Source organism: Crocodylus siamensis, chromosome 12, assembly GCF_052110815.1.
Source record: "Crocodylus siamensis isolate JL-2025a chromosome 12, ASM5211081v1, whole genome shotgun sequence".
NCBI lineage: Eukaryota > Metazoa > Chordata > Crocodylia > Crocodylidae > Crocodylus > Crocodylus siamensis.
This window is the reverse complement of record NC_143406.1, coordinates 19508525-19525922: the sequence shown is the minus strand read 5'-3', so window position 1 is coordinate 19525922 and position 17398 is coordinate 19508525.

Sequence of the window (17398 nt, the reverse complement as noted above, 5' to 3'; positions counted from 1 at the left end):
TCCAGTTTTTGAACTTGGACATCTGAGTCCTATAAAAATTTTAAATCAGGAAGCTGTTTACTTTGGATTGCAACTAGTCTCCTGCCTTTGCCAATTCATCCGCTTATACTGGGCATCAAGACTTTGGGTTTGATTTCACTTTACTCTGTAGTCCCTGGTCTTTGTTTTGCTAGCATTCAAACGTAGTGTAATTTCTTTCCATGGCTTGCTATCAGATGTTCTCCAGCCTCGTTTTGCCCATAAAAGGATCCAATCAAGAGGCAGTGTGTTTCTCTTCACCTTCTTGAGTAAGTCGGGTGGATTAGCAACTGATGTCAGAGCAATTCCTCACTCTTGTAGCACGCACGCTGTTTGTTGTTTTACTGTCTTTGTATACCCCCAGTTAAAGTCAAAGCACTCTTTTAGTTGTGTATCAAGGAGTCCCAATCAGTACTTGAAAGGAAAAACCTGCTTATTACTAGTAATCAGAAATTGTTTATTTGATATTAACAATTAACATTTTGGAAAACAAGAGGTAATCCAGTTTGAAACATTAACAGCCAGAAAAAATGTACTCAATAAGAAGGAGATATCTATGGAGAATGTCTCTTCCTGCATGAGTTAGTTGCAATAGAAATATTTAACATACTCAAGAATAGACATTTCATATAGTTACACACTAGACAACTAAGAGCCTGCTTGAAAACTGGAAGTGATTAGGCCTCGGTGCGCTCAAGGGATGAATATCCCTCATAAGCAGGTTGGGGAGGAGGGTTACAGGCAAGCGAAGTGCATTACCAGGCCTCAGGCAGGGATAGGACGGGTGTTAAGGTGACCTGTGAGGCCTGCAAGGGCTCTAGTGACTCGTGACATTTATACTGCCACTTTGCTTCAGCAGGACCCTCTTAGGGTGAGGAAGCCTCACCACAAGGAATGGGACTAGGATTCGTGGCTCTGAAGGTCTTGTCTTTGCTCAGGGGGAGAAAAATCCTGATCAGGATTGGGGGTGTGAGGGGCAATGGCAGAGCTAGGGCACAGAGTGTAGGGGTTTGGAGGGCCTGTTGAGGCTTTGTAACCCATTCATTACCTTCTTTCTGCTGCAGTGCCATCCAAGCTTGTCCTTTCAGCTCTTCTGACACCCTGGATTTTTGGAATTCCTGCCGTGAACAATGGCAACAAGAATGGAATGAGAATAGAGGCCTGGAATGAAGCAACCCTAGCACAGGGTCTATCCAGCTCAGAGTTCTTGGCTACCGCCATGTTGTTTAAGTTACCAAGGGATAATTTTCAAATTTCACATATGAGAAGACTGGAAGTTTCCCCTCGAGGGATCATGTTGAAATTCCACACTGAAGAAGAGAGCAATTTCCCCTGGTCAGCACATGAGAGAAGACCAGCTTAGCCTGGCTGTGCCCAAGGGCTAAATGAGCCTCATGAGCAGGTCCATGGGGGGTTATGGGTACATGAGGTGCATTACCAGGCCTCGGGCAGGGATAGGAGGGGTGGTAAGGTTCCTGTGAGTCCTGCCAGAGCTCTAGTGACTCGTGAAATTTAAACTGTCATCTTTCTACTGTAAAACAATTTTGGGGCAAGTGTGAGAGAGAGAAGGAGCCACCAGGCTCCAAGGCTCCCGGGCTAATCGAAGGCTCAGCGGCCCCAGGTCCACAGCCCCAAGAAGCCCGGCAGAAATCTCCCTTACCCAGGTGTGTCGGGAAGGGAGGGGCCGAGAACTCCTGTGCCGGTATAAAGAAGAGCCCAGGACAGGAAAGCAGGAGGAATGCAAAACCGGAAAGAGGAGGAGGAGGAGGTGGAGCGAGCTGGCACACGCTGAAGGCAACTCTGGAATCAACGTGGAGTGCTGGTAGGAGACTCTGGCAGAGAGTAAAAACCCCAGCGGGGGTTTAGAACCAAGTCTACTGGCCTCTGCAGGGAGTAGAACTGGTTGTTTACGGTGGGGGGGGAGCTGGCTGAGCCCGGCGTGAGAAGGGTACCATAATAACCCTAACAGAGGGGCACTATTGACTTTGGTGTACCGTAATACATGTAATAGTGGCAAAAGCCAATAAGATGGACTCAGGCTGTTAAAGGAAATCATGGCAATCTCCACAAGAGAAGCTCACAGAAAGTGAGAGCTAACAAAGAGGGACCGAACACATGAAGGTCAATTTCAGTTTAGATAGTGGCTGCAAACAGTAGGAGCAGTGACACAGGCCAGGAGAGCCTTCTCTGTTTTCTTTTTGACCTTTTGTTGATCGTTTGTGTGGAACAGAAGACACATAGTCGGATCAACTGGCTGGCCAGTACCCGGTGGAACGGTGAGGGTGTAGGGGTGGTGGAGCCCTCAGAAACTCAGGACCTCACGGGACATCGGTGAGACTACTAATTGGACTACACGTGCAGGTATATGAACCAACTCCATTAACACCAAGTCGTGGCAGGAGAAAGGTGGGTGTGTAAATCCTTAATTAGAACTGATAACACCCTAGTCGAGCAGGAGGTGGCGCCCTACAGGTCCACAAGGGACTGCAATACATGACAGTGAGGAAGCCTCACAACAAGGAATTGTGGCTCTGAAGGTCTAGGTTGGGCTCAGGGGGTGAAAAATCCTGAGCAGCAGAGCTGCAGGGGCGCAGGTTGAGAGGTAATGTCAGAGCTGGGGGAGAGTTTGTAGAGGTTTGGAGTGCCTCTTGGGGTTTTGTAACCCGGTAATTTCCTTCTTTCTGCTGCAGTACCCTCCAATCTTACCCTTTCTGGTCTTCTGACACCCTGTATTATTGGAATTCTTGCTGTCAACTATGCTAACTAAAAAGGAAGGTGAATAGAGGCCTGGAATGAAAAGAACCTAGCACAAAGTCCATGCAGCTAAGATTTTGTGGCTTCTGCCATATTGTTTAATATCACAAGGGAGCACGTGCAAATTCCACACGTGAGAAGAGTACGCAATTTACCCTGTTCAGCATGTGTGAGGGTCATCATTTGGGCCTGGGTGTGCTCAAGGGCTGAATAAGCCACATGAGCAGGTCTGTGTGTGGGGGGGGGTGTTACAGGCTAGTGAAGTGCATTACCAGGCCTTGGGCAGGGATTGCAGGGGCACTAAGGTCCCTGTAAGGCCTGCAAGAGCTCTAGTGATGTGAATTTTAAACTGCCATCTTTGAACTGCAGAACCATTTTGGGGTGGGGAAGCTCACCACAAGGAATAGGTCTGGGTTTCATGTCTCTAAAGGGCTTGCTGGCACTCAGGGTGAAAAATCCTGAGTAGCAGGGTTGGAGGTAGTGAAGAGTAATTGCAGAGCTGGGGGAGAGATTTTAGGGCCTACTGGGGCTTTGTTACCTGTTAATTACCTTCTTTCTGCTGCAGTGCCATCCAATGTTGTCCTTTCAGCTCTGCTTGCACCCTATATTCTTCAAATTCCCACTATGAAGAACAGCAACTAGAAATGAAATAGAACAGAGGCCTGGAATGCAGAAACCCCACTAAAAGGGTCCCTTCCGCTCAGAGTTCATATCTGCCTCCATTTTGTTTAAGATCCCAAGGGATCATGTACAAATTCCACACATGAGAAGCATGTGGATTTTCCCCCTGCAGGGATCATGTTGAAATTCCACACTTAAGAAGTATGTGGAATTTCCCCTGGTCAGCATGTGGTAGGGGTATCAGCAGGGTCTGGGTAGGCTCAAGGGCTTAATAAGCCTCATGATCAGGGCTGTGGGGGGTTATGGGCAAGTGAGGTGCTTTAGCCAGCATAGGGGATAGATTTATAGGGTGTTAACATCCCTATGAGGCCTCCAGGACCTCTTGTGACTTACAAATTTTGGACTGCAATCTTTATGCTGTGGGTCCATCAAATCTTACTCTTTTGGAGTGTAAATAAGCCTCACCACTGGGGATGGGGCAGTTTTCAGGCCTATAGAAGGTCTTGGTTGGGCTCAGGGCATGACTATGCCTCAGCAGCAGGGTTGAGGGTTTATGGGCAAGTGCAGGGCTTGGGATTGTAGGGGTTGGACTCACAGGGTGAAAAAGCCTCAGCAAAGAGTTGGGGGTAGGTTAGGGGCAAGTGCAGGGATTCTAGGGGGTTGGACTCACAGGGTGAAAAAGCCTCAGCAACAGAGTTGGGGGTAGGTTAGGGGCAAGTGCAGGGCTTGGGGATAGATTGGAGGGCACTGGTGGCCAGTGTCAGGGCCTTGGAGCCTGTTTGGGTCTTCCTACCTCATAATTACTTTGTTTCTGTTGCCATGCCATTCAATCTTTCCACTTTACCACTTCTGACAGCATGTATTGCTGAAGTTTGCTCTGTGAATAATGACTACTAGAATGGAAGGAGAGTACAGGCCTTAGATGAAGAGACCTCAGGACAGTGTACATCCATCACAGAGCCTGTGGCTCCCTCCATCTTGATTAAGCCTTACCGTCTCCCTAGGGATCATGTTCAAATTACACTGTAGAAGAAATCATACTTTGCTTTGTGTTTTGGTATAGAATTAACAGACCCAGTCTGAGTCTGAGTTTATTGGAGCTCATACAAGTGATAGCAGGGAGGGGTCTAAACAGAACTCCTCCCTTCTACAAGTTAACACACCTTTTTATACCTAAAACTGTGAAAATAGTTTAAACAAAGCAACCTTGAAAGAGAGTCAAAGGTAGATCATTCAGTTGTTACACATAGTTGCTTGCTCAGCAACACATTTTGTTTTTAGAACTGTGATCACCTTTTTGTTTTTAGGAAAGGAAGAAACATTTGTTCCCAAAGCACTGTAAAAGACATAATAAAGCAGAAGGGTTTTTCTTATCTTAGAATATTCTTAAACATACAGTATCAGCATCTTTTCCAATTTTTTTTTCTACATTCTTTTGTTCTTAGGCAAGTTAGAGGCCTAGGTAAATTTATATCTACAACACACATGAGAAGAGTGTGGAATTTTCCTTTGTCAGCATGTGGGAGGGGCATGAGCAGGGCTCAAAGTGGGCTTAAGGGTGAATAAGCCTCATCAGCAGGGCTGGAGGTATTACAGGCAAGTTATGGGCATTAGCAAGTAGAGGGAGGGATTGGAGGCATTTGAAGATCCCTATCAGGGTTTGGGGACCTCTTGTGACTTTGCAGATCCTGAATTGCCATCTTTGTGCTGTGGGTCCATCCAATTTCCCCCGTTGCGAGTGAGTAAGCATCACCAGGACAGTTAGGGCCGGCTTTTTGCTTAAGACACTGCTCTTCAAATCTGGGCCATTTTCCACAACACAAGAATTTTCCCATTTTGCTGCACCCCATCCGTTAATGTTTTGGCCAGGAAGGTGCCTTGCAAATCTGGGCCCATTTCCCCCCTGTAATGATATGGGTCCTGCAGTGAATATTGTCAACTAGAAAAGAGGAAGAGAAAAGACCTTTAATGATACCACAGCACTACGATCCTCAAGCACAGACCATGTGACTGCCTCCATCTTTGTTTCTCCTGACTCTCCAGGGGTCATGTTCAAATTTCTCTTGTGATAAGGCATTTGCTTGTAGGGACTGCCTCCAAAGTCTTACCCTTATTACTAATTGCATTTTTCTGCACCCTGTGGGTCATCATTTGATCTGTGAAGCTGGCCTGCAAATTTAGACCCATTTCCCCACTGCAAGAATTTTGACTATATTATTCACAGTGTGGGGCAGACTTTTGGCTCAGGAATATGCCTCGCAAATGTGGGCCCTTTTCCCCAGCACAAGACTTTTCACAATATTCTGGTCATCCCCGCTCAGTCTTCTTGTCTGGGAAACTGGCCTGCGAACGTGCCTCCTTTTCCCTACTACAAGAATTTTAGCAATTCTCTGTAGCCCGCTGTTCAGCACTTTTGCCCAGGAAGCTGCCCTAGAAAATTGGGCCCCCCCAAGGAAGAGGATTTTTCCACTATTCTGCACCCCATGGGTCAGAGTTTTAACCCAGGAACCTGCTCTGCATGCATGTTCCCATTCGCTCTCTCCAGGAATTTTTGCAATATTCAGGACCCCTAGGAATGTGCCTTTCAAATCTGGACCCATTTTCCCACTGCAAAAATTTTCACAATATTCTGCACATTGCAGCTTCTGGCCCAGGAATATGCATTGCAAATATGGACCTTTATCCCCAACCCAAGAATTTTGTCAATATTCTGCACCCGCTGCTTAGCATTTTGGCCTGGGAAGCTGGCCTGAAGAACTGTGACCCATTTCCACGTGCAAAAATGTTCACAATTGTATGTAGCCCACTTTTCAACATTGAGATATAGGATGTTTGAGAGCAGGCCCAAAAGCCCACAAAGAAAAATACTGCTGAAAGGCCACAAACAGGATAATCATGAGCTCTCTGTATGCAGTATGACAATTGCAATGTGAACTGATAAACAGAGATGGTACAAACTGAACCTACCTTGAACCCACTAGCATAAGTAACAGTGCCGAAAAGAAAGTTGCATGTTTGATAATAAGGAAAATGCTTATATGTAAGAACTGCTCAAAGCCTCTTATTGTGTACCTGTAGAAATTAAACTAACAAAACCATAAATAGTAGTGTAGAAATTAACTACAAAGCAGACTCAGTGCTTCAAAGACAGAGCTGAAACAACCGAAAATGTAGTCCTCTTCCCTACTATTTAGCATATCAAAACAAGCATTGTAGCCAAAAGCCAGTTTGAACTAATTAGGAGTTCTCTCACACTGATCTGATATCTTGCTTTCTTTCACAGTGGAAAATTCCCACCTGCACGCGTATCTTGTCATGCTCACTAAAAGTTTCTAATTAGCCATGGAGGTTGAGTCAATTAGGTGTAGAATCTGTGATGCAAAACTGTCTATATAAACTTGCTTACTTGTTATCAAGGTGTTGCAAAAATGTTGCGGTTCATTTCTCGGGAGGCGAAGAACTCTCAGACACACACTATTAGCAGAACAAAAGGTGTATTTACAAATAGGGTCAGAGCAGAGACAGAAAATCTCAGATTACTCTGCCACCGAGGAAAACTCTTAGCTGGCTTTTATCTCTTTCCTCCTGGGCACGTGTGCAGAAACAGGAACTCTTACAACTCATTTCTGGTTCATACAAACATACATGTGATTACGTCACGTCATCCGTCGCATGTGCATTATAATTAACTACTTAAGTATGTGGGGCGGATAGGCATATATGCATCAGCTAATTACGCACGCTCAGAAAGCTCTCTAGGTCACCAAGAGTTGAAATCCTGCCCCCTTTCAAGGACACAGTTAGTTGAATTCCAGCTTCTGTAATCTGCATGTGAATTGTCAGGGGAAGAAGAAAAGAGAGTGATTTAGTATAAGAAAAAGATAGTAAATTGGCCAAGAGGGGGAAGGAATGTCCTTGGTGGTGTTTCTTCTTATCAGGTACGAGATGCAAACTGTGCAGTTCTAACAACACTCTATTCATTATGCGTTTCTAATAATATTTCTAACAAAGGGGAGCTGGTTCTTGGAGAAGACGGGCTACTCTTTGTTGTTGTGTGCACGCTTCAATAAACAGCTTGAGATAAGACTTTGCTGGTGTTGCCTGTCTCTTGCGGTCAGACAATGGACCTGGGAAGTTGGGGTTCGAGTCCCTGACAACATTAACCCAGGAGGCTCAATACTAAATTGGAACCATTTCTCCACCTCAAGAACTTTAGATATGTTTTGCACCCAGGGTAGCATTTTGGCCTAGGATGCTGCCCTGGAAATCCAGGCACTTTTATGCACCACAAGACTTTTCACAATTTTCTGAACCCCATAGCACTCTCACCCACAAAGTTTCCCTGCAAATATGGGGCCTTTCCCCTCCTCAAAAATATTCACAATGTTTTGCACCCCACCAGTCAGCATTTTGGCCTGGGAAGGTGCCCTCCAAACCTTTTCCACACCACAAGAATTTTAGCAATTATCTACACCCTGTGGGTCAGTCGTTTTGCTCAAGAATGGGTCTAGATTTGCAGGGCACATTTCCTCACCTCCAGAATGTTTGCAGTTTTCTGCACCATGTGGGTCTTCGTTATGGCCTGGGAATCCACCCTGGCAAGCTGGGTCTGTTTCCCCAGGAGAAGGATTTATGCTATTTGCTGCACCCCGTGGGTCAGGATTTTGTCCTGTGAAGGTGACCTGGAAGTCTGGACCCTCTTCCCCAGGACAAGGATGTGCACAATTTTCTGCAACTCATGGGTCTGCTGTTTGGCTTCAGAATTTGCACTGGAAATCTGGATCCATTTCCTTACTGCAAGAATATTTGCAAGATTTTGCACCCCCCACAGGTCAATATTTTGGCTGGGGAAGCTGACCTGGGAATCTGGACCCATTTCCCCACTGCAAGAGATTCTGCATTTTTTTGCATCCATTGTTTTTGTGTAGAAGCAGGCCTGGAAATCTGTCCCCTATTTCTCAATGCTGAACATTTAGCAATTGTAGATATTGCATGAGTCAGCATTTTGGCCCAGGAAGCTACCCTGCAAATCTGGGCCATTTCCCACAAAGCAAGAGTTTTCCCAATTTCCTGCACCCACTGGTTCAGTCTTTTAGCTCGGGACGATGACCTGAAAATCCAGGCCCTTTTCCCCAGGACAAAGATTTTTGCAATTTCCTGCATCCAGTAGGGAGGCATTCTTGCCTGGGAAGCTGACCTGCCAATCTGGGGCCTTTTCCCCACAACAAGAATTTTCTGTACACCACAGGTATCCATTTTGGCCTGGGAAGAAGGCCTGCAAAACTCTGCCCTATTCCCCCATGTCTATCATTTGCACAATTCTGTGTGCCCTGATGTCAGCATTTTGGTCCAGGAGGCTGCCATGCAAATCTGGGCCCTTTTACCTAGGACAAGGATTTGCAGTATTTTCTGTATCCTGGGGGTCAGTGTTATGGCCCCAGAAGCTACACTGCAAATCTAGGGCCTTTTCATGATTGTCTGCTCAGCATTTTGATTGGGGAAGCTGCCCTAGAAATCTGGGCCCTTTCCCCCTCCACAAGAATTTTCACAATCTTATGCAACCCACTGGTTCTGGCTCAGAAATCTGCCCTTTGAAATCTGGACCCATCTCCCCACTACAAAGTATTTTGCTAGAAGCAGTCTAGGAAATCTGTGCCCTATTCCTCAGTGCAAGAATTTTAGCGTTTTGGTCCGTGAACCTACCCTACAAATATGAGCCTTTTTCCACACTGCAAGAATGTTTCCAATTTTCTGCACACCTCTGGTCATTGTTTTGGCTCTAGAAACTGACCTGCAAAGTGTTCCCTTTTCTCCAGGAAAATTATTTTTGCTATTTTGTGCATCCTGCAGGTAGGCATTCTGGCTCAGAAAGTTGTCCTGCACAATTGTGCCCAGTTCTCCATTGCAAGAGTTTCCACAATTCTATGTACCCTGCAGGTATATTTTCACCCAGGAAGCTTCTGTGCAAATCTGGGGCCTTCCACCACCTGAAGAATATTTGCAATATTCTGCACACCCCCCGGTTAGTCTTTGTGCCTGGCAAAGTGGCTTGCAAGTGTGCACTCTTTAACTCTCCTCAAAGGTTTTTGCAATATTCAGGACCCCCAGAAATGTGCCTTTCAAATGTGGACCCATTTCCCCACTGCAAGAATTTTTACAATGTTCTGCACACTGCACCTTCTGGCCCAGGAGTCCGCTTTACAAATGTGGGCCAAATCCCCAACCCAAGAATTGTGTCAATATTCTACATCATCTGGTCAGGGTTCTGGCCAGGGAAGCTGGCCTGCAAATCTAGTCCCTATTCTCCATGACAAGGTTGCCAATTGGCTGCAAACACTGGGTCAATTTTTTTGGTGTGGGAATCTGCAATGAAATTCTGAGCCCTTTTCTGTACTGCAAGGATTTTCATAATTTTCTGCACATAAATTGTCAACCTTCTAGCCTGGGGTGCTGACTGTAAATCTAGAACCTTTTCACCAAGAGAAGGATTTCGGCAATGTTGTGCTCCCTGTGGATCAGCATTTTGCTCCATGAAGCTGCCTTGCAAATCTTGGTGCTTCCCTAGGACAAGGATTTTCAGTTTCTGACTCCCCCCCCACTTGGGGTCAGCCTTTTGGTCTGGCAATTGTCCCTCCATGTCTGGTCCCCTTTCCCAGGAGAAGGATTTTCACCTTTTTCTCTGCTCCACAGGTGACCATTTTGGCCCAGGAAGTTATCATGCATATCTGGGACCTTTTCCCCAGGACTAGGATTTTCACAATTTTCTGCAACATGTGGGTTAGCATTCTGGCCCAGGAAGATACCCCGCATAGCTGGGCTGTTTCACCAGGACAAGGATTTCCACAATCGTATGCATCCAGTGGATAAGCATTCTGGCCTGGGAAGCTGCCCTGCAAATCTGACCCTTTTTTTACACTGCAAGAAGTTTTGCAATTTTGCGTGCCTCACGGGGAAGCGTTATTGTTAGAAATGGAGTATTGTTAGAAATGCACAGCTTGCATCTTGCACCTGATAAGAAAGAAACACTGCCAAGGACTTTTCTCCTTGGCCAGCCTTGCCACAGCTTCTCTTATACTAAATCGCAGACTCTCCCCCAGCTTCTCCCTAGCCTTTCTCATGCAGATTACAGAAGCTGGAATTCAACTGACTGTGTCCTTGAAAGGGGGGGGGGTTTAAACTCTTGGTGACCTATAGTATTCTCTGAGCATGCTTGATTAGCTGATGCATATTTACCTCTCTGCCCTGCATACTTAAGTAGTTAATTATAATATACATGCGATGGATGTAGTGATGTAACCACATATATGTTTGTATGAAACGGAAATGAGCTGTAAGAGTTCCTGTTTCTGCACACGTGCTCAGGAGGAAAAAGATAATACAGCCTGCAAAAATTCCTTGGTGAACTCAGAGTAATCTGAGTTTTTGACTCTGCTCTGACCCTATTTGCAAATACACCTTCTGAGGGTTCCAATGTATCTGGCAGCTCATCTACCCATGAGGCCTCCCCAGGCAGGATCTAGAAGAACTTCTGGAGTTCTACCAGGACCTTCTCAAAGCCTGGAGGCTTATCTTCTCCTTCAGGCCCCCAGATATGGCTACCCAGGGTACGGACCTCCTAGCTGAGCCCCTCCTGAAAGACCTGTGGCTGGTGGTGCTGGCAACAGAGGTGCCCTGGGTATGCCAGAAGTTCCCTGGCCTACATCACTTGTATTGGGGACCTCCTAAGCTGTGCCAGACAGGCATGGGTGAATCCCCCTGTGCTGGTCCAGTGCATGGAGATGCCCATACTTCATGAACCCTACCTCTTGCTCCAGGAGGTAAAGCCTACCCTGCCAGATATTTCTCTTGCCTACATCAAAAAGGTCCTGTGCATAGGAAGTTCATGTGGTGGGCCAGGAGGGGGTGCTCCTGCACTGAGCCACTCACATCACTGCCCCCATCCACCTTCCAGGCTCTGAGTGCCTCCCTGGGGGTGCCTTACATCCAACCGACCCCCTTCCTGAAGCATAATCTAGACCCTCTCCCAGTAAGTCTCCCATGCTAGGTACAGAGGGGAACCTTATTGATTACAAGGAGTATGTTTAGGCATAGGGTACAGGATAGAGCAATATCAGAGAAATACCTTAGAGCAAACAGGCTGGCTGGAGTAGCCTTTGATCGTGCATCTGTGTTACTGCAAGCTATATATCTAGTTAGATATAACTAGATCTAGTTAGATCTAGTAGCTTACAAGTATCATTTAGAGGCTGATAGAGCTTTCCTCTGGAGGCAGGAAGTTCATAGTGTGTCCATGTGTTTCAACAGAGAGAGCTAGAGAGCTATAGAAGTTTAACTCTTCTCAGTGTCTTCATCATGGATGCCACCCCTTCTCCTGGGCAGCCTTTAACTTATATAGACCTTATGACCTCACTCTGGGGTCCAATGGAGACTAGCTAAAGTTGGCTACAAGCCAATCAATTGGAAATGCATCACTGGTTGCCGGATAGACTAGCTCCAGCCCCCCTCCCAGTCATGAGGTCCTTGCTAAGACAATAGGGGTTTAAGTCCCTTCCCTCATACCTGAGATTTCACACATAGCTGCTAAGAAATCCTCTAGCCTGTAGTGATAGACAGGTAAGAGACCTGGTCATCTGGCCAGCAAGAGCAGAAAACTTGAGCTATCCTTCTCCCAAAGTCAGGCCCTAGGCTTATATGCAGCCTACACCCTGCCGTCTGGTTAGGTGGCAGAGGTTTCACTGTGTACCTCCATTTTCAGGTCAGTGAGAAAAACTTGGAACAAAACAGATCCCTTTAGGACCCTACTTCTGACCTCCTTCCATCCCAAAGAGGGAACATTAGCCCTACCCTTGTCACCTACCTTTTATCCAGTTGTCAATCCACAAAAAAAAAATTCAATTCCATGGTGACACAGTTTCTTTAAAAACCTTAGGTTAGAGACCACATTGAAAGATTTTTGGAAGTCCAAATATATGTCGGCTGGATTCCCATTGTCCACACACTTAACACCCTCAAAGAACTCCAGAAAAGCAGTAAGAGAGGATTTCCCTTGACAAAAACCATGCTGACTCCTCCCCAGTGAACATATTTTCCATGTGACTGATTTTCATACTTTATTATAAATTATACCAACTTGGCAGGGACAGAAGTGAGATTCACTGGTCTGTAGTTCCCAGTATTGCCTCTGAAGCCCTTTATGAAGATAAGTGTTTATGTTGGCAACCTGCCAGTCTTCTGTCATGGGGGGGCATTTGTAATGGCAGATTACATACTATTGTCAACAGTTTTTCAAATTCACTTTTGAGTGTTCCTTCATAACTGTTGGGTGAATTCCATCCAGTCCTGATGACTTACTAGTATTTAATTTATCAATTTGTTCAAAATATTGTGCCCCTAAGATCCTGGGATCTCTTTGCACTTTCACTTTGTCATCTGGAGAACATGCTTAGGTGTGGTATTGTTGGCAAAGGTGCAAAACGTGAAGGAATTCAGGCTGTTCTCCATTTCCAACAGAGGTTTGTGTCAGAGTAACATTGAGGACCACTTGGTACAGGCCAAACCTCAGCTGCAAGATGCCTTGTCACAAACCATATACCTCTGCTTGGAAATCTCCCACGTAGGGGATCCTACAGCTTCCTTCAACAGGAGTGGAGGGATACTACCAGGATTGAAGTCAAGATCTCAGACATAAGGAGACACTGTACCACTGAGCTACACCCCTCTGTTGTGGTGGTCCTGCCTATATCCTTGCCTCTTACCAATCTTCCAGGGCCTTCCTACCACAGGGAACTATTCATCTGCTTGAATCTCTTCTGAAAGAGCTCCATCCTGCATCCTCCATCCTGCACTCACCCTCCAGTGAAGTAAACAAATGAGCTAAGATGAAGCTCCATGGTATAATGGTTTGCACTCTGAATTTTGAATCCAGCAATCTGAGTTCAAAACTCAGTGGAGCCACAGCTCATCTCCCTGTAGTCTGCTTCAACTTTCACTTGGCCCTGTCTTATTTGACACTCTGGCAAGTGATTTGCATATATGCATGTGACACGGTAATCCCATACATGGAGAATTGGTCATGCCAGGTGTTCTCACAAATGAAGAATGAAACCACAAACCTTTAGACTTGGGGAATCATGCTCACCCCACAGAGTGAGTACAGCTCCAAGAAACTGTTTCTTCAGCCTCCAAGTGTTGACACTGACAGGAACCAAACTCCACGGGTCAGCTGTTCTGCTCAGGGCTTGCTCTCTCTTTCATTCCACACAGTGCATCTTTGTTTTGCCTATGGCTGGGGCAGGATTCCAGAAATAATGAAAAGACAAACAAACAAGCAAAGCAATAGCTAAGTGCTCAGATAATGACAGAGTCACCTTTCAACACAGAGGAGGTGCCAAGTGGATGAGGATCACTACTGCTTTCATCTGGCCCTTTGTTTACCTGCATTCCCAGATACTTTTCATTATTGCAGAATTCCCTTAGAGCCCACCCCATGAAGGGAGAGCTGGGGCTTGGAAAACAGGATCTCAGATAAGGGTGTAGCATAGATGAGGCTAAAGCATTAGGCTGAATATTATAGTGACATCACCCTGACAGCTGATGTCAAGGTGGGGAATAATGTACCAAGAAACCCTTTTGTCTGCCCCCACTCAAGTGGGAAGCTCCTACATATGGCAAAAACCCCTCTTTTAGTATTTGCCCCCTTTTGGGGATGCTTTCTCTTTTCTACCTTTTCTTCCTTCCTCTCTCTCTCTTTCTTTTATCATATCATTATTATTTTTATATAAGGTGTATTTGTAGTGAAAATAGAGCTTGTAGATGCTTTTACAAATTTACTTTAAGTTTAAAAGTAAGTTGTACCATGTAACAATATTAGCAAGATCAGGAATCTCTGTATGGAGCAGGTCTCTGAATGAATTGATTGTGTAACACAGTAGCTAGTCTAGATAAGTATGTTAATGAGCAGCAATTAACACCTACAAAATCAGAGACCAAGGAGAAGAAAGAATCAATAAAGAGCCAGGAATTCACAGAAACTTCATTGTTAAAGGTACAGAAGCCTTTGTTTGAACTAATCAATGCTGGAAACAGACCCTTGGGGCTGAAATACCCCTGATCAACCACTTCCAGAGCTCTATTCATCACGCCAGTGAATCAATCAAAATTCATCAATGGACTCCTGAGACTGCACGTATGTGTGGACATGACCTCTGGGGCTGACAGATGCCATCCAGCAGCTACCAAGAGGGATGTCCCTCGAGGTCAACTATCCCTGGATTGGGTAAGCCCAAGAATTGGGGAGTCATCAAAGTTTGCCAGAGAGGGATAAAAGGCAGCGAAGAATGACCCCCAATGGTACCCTCTTTGACCTGACCAGCACCCTGCCTGTCCAGCTAAAAGGACCAGCCAGTGACCCTCTTCTGCAGCAACATTGTACTGAAAGAAGACTTGACTGGCCATTGACAGCGGACTCCAGCACTTGGGGATAGGTATATCTTGACACCAGTGCTTAGTGTTCAGAGATAGCTACTGTGAGTGTGTGTGTGTGTGTGTGTGTGAATGTGTGTGTGTTTGAGGGGATCAGCACCAAGGTTTGTGGTTTGACATTTTCATCCATCCAATAAACTAGAATTTTTGTAGCCAAAAAGGTTATGGAATTCTTGTGAAAGTATGGAGATGTAGGCATTAGAAACTGGAGAATGGGGCACTTCTTTCACTAATCAAAGACTGGGGCAAGTACATATATGCAGAAAATTGGATCTGAGGGTGGGTAAAAGGGCAATCTGTCCCTTTAAGAGGGAAAATTTAACCATGTTGAGAAAACCCAACTTTAGGGCATTTGGATAATGACGAAGTATCCCACTGGCAATTTAAAACTCCAGGGGAAACAGCAGAAGGGGAAGCAAGATGCAGGATGAACCATCAGTGGCACACCATGGGTCTCTGGCACCCGGAAGCCAATACTTGCATTTGTGCCCCCCCCAGCCGATCACCGAGTCTAGAAATACTGGTGACATAACCAGTGGAGAAACCAGAAGTGCTGCTGGGGGATCAAGTACCCCCTGGAGGGTCTGGCTGGCATCTCTACCCCATCCCTCACCCTGTCAGTACGCCACTGTGAACCATTTACTGTGTGGAGAAACCAGATTGTTGTGCTGGAGTAAAAAATAAAGGGGTTCCTCTCCCAGTGTTTGGGACAGGATGGTATGATTTTTGTTTTCTTTATTTAAAGACTGTTTTATTTGAAAGGACTGGCTGAAGAGCCCCTACAAGAAACACTTCAAGAGCAAACCCCTGACTACATGAGCTGAGTTAAGTGAGGGGGACCTAAAACTTAATTGGTGTCTATGAGGGGGAAGAATGGAAGATGGTGGTCCACACCTGATGTGGCCATTATGAATAACTTTTCATGCCCATCAGCCTCTCCAATACCTATGCTACCTTCCAGCAATATGTTAATGACATCTTTAGGGACATCCTAAACCAGTTCATACTGGTAAATCTGGATGATATTATTACCTTCATTGATACCTTTGTTCTGGCTGAGTTTCTCCTCCCTCGGCGGCCGGAGGGGAACTGCCCTCCTAGCCTTCTGCTTGGGCTTAAGAAGGGCTAAGCTCCGCCCCTTCCTGTCCCTAGGTTTCCCCAGTTGCTAGGGCAACCAGCACCTGCGCAGTCCTGATGACTGGCAGCTGTGCTTCCCTCTTCCCAACACTAGGGGTCTCTCCTGAGCCACTACTGCTCCCAGTTGCAGAGTGCCTGAGAGCCCTGCAACAGGGCCCAACACCCCAAGCTGCTGCTAGGCAAAACTCATGATGTGGGTGGGTGACACTGTGTGTGTGTTAAGGTGAACCCTTCCTGGTACTGAGGCCTCTGCTCAACATGGCAGTGTGCCCCAGTGAGGCTTCCTCCTCCCCTACAGCCTCATGCCTGGTCCTCCACTTTACATGACAACAGGTACAATAATTTAGCTGGCTCAACACCAGTAGCATCAGCATCAAAGGTACCCAAATGGAACTGTCACACAGCCTGTCATTTTATAAAGGAATGAACAGCAAGAAATAAAGATGTTGTGTTGTGCTGGACATATGATGTTATTCATGGTGTGTGACAGCTTATCTTGTGTTTTTAGGTTTGTGTGTATATTATGAAAAAAAAAAAGTACTTAAAAAAAAAAAATTATGTATCTTTGGAAGCTTTAGGATTGAAAACCCCTTTGTCAGGCTAAGGAAGTACCTGCAGTTGGTCCTGGATGGAAAGAATAGTAAAGAAGCCAGAGGCTGGCCTGGCATGCAATGCAGGCAAGATAGCCAGTCAGTGAAAATGGAAATGGAGGCATCAGGGGGTGAGGGACAGGCTGGGGTAGGGGTAGTGGGGGATGTAGCAGCACAGGTAGAAGTGCAGAGGTGCCTGGGATGTCAGATGTCTGGCTGGTCACAGCGTACCAGAACTCCACTGTCTATACCGAGTCCATGAGTTACTGTACCTACTACCTAGGAGGCTGATGAAGTTCAGTTCAGAGGTCCAGCTCTGAAAAGTGGTTTGTATGTTCAAACAAGCACCTAACCTCATCACCAGAACTGAAGCCAATTTCCTACAGCTCAAGACACAAAAGCTGCCAACTACCTCCAGTACCCCCACAAACTACACACCAGAATCTATCAAAGACAACAAAACCCAATTAACTGTAGGGGCACATTCCTCACCAAAAAAAAACAAAACAAAAAAACAACACTCCGCCTCCAGTCTCTTAGGCCTGATCCTGAGAGGGAACAAATTACAATGCACTGCTCCTCACCACCAGAGGTCATTCATTTACTTCAGGGCTCTACCACCAACACCAGTCAAAAGTGGCAAGTGCAAGTTAGGCCCAGACCTGAGTTGCTGCTACTACATTGCTGGGGGTCATATAATAGAATCAATGAATATGTGATTGGAAGGGACTTTAGGAGGTCATACAGTCCAACTGAATGCTTGAGCAAGGTCTGTTCTAATCAAAACAATCCAATCA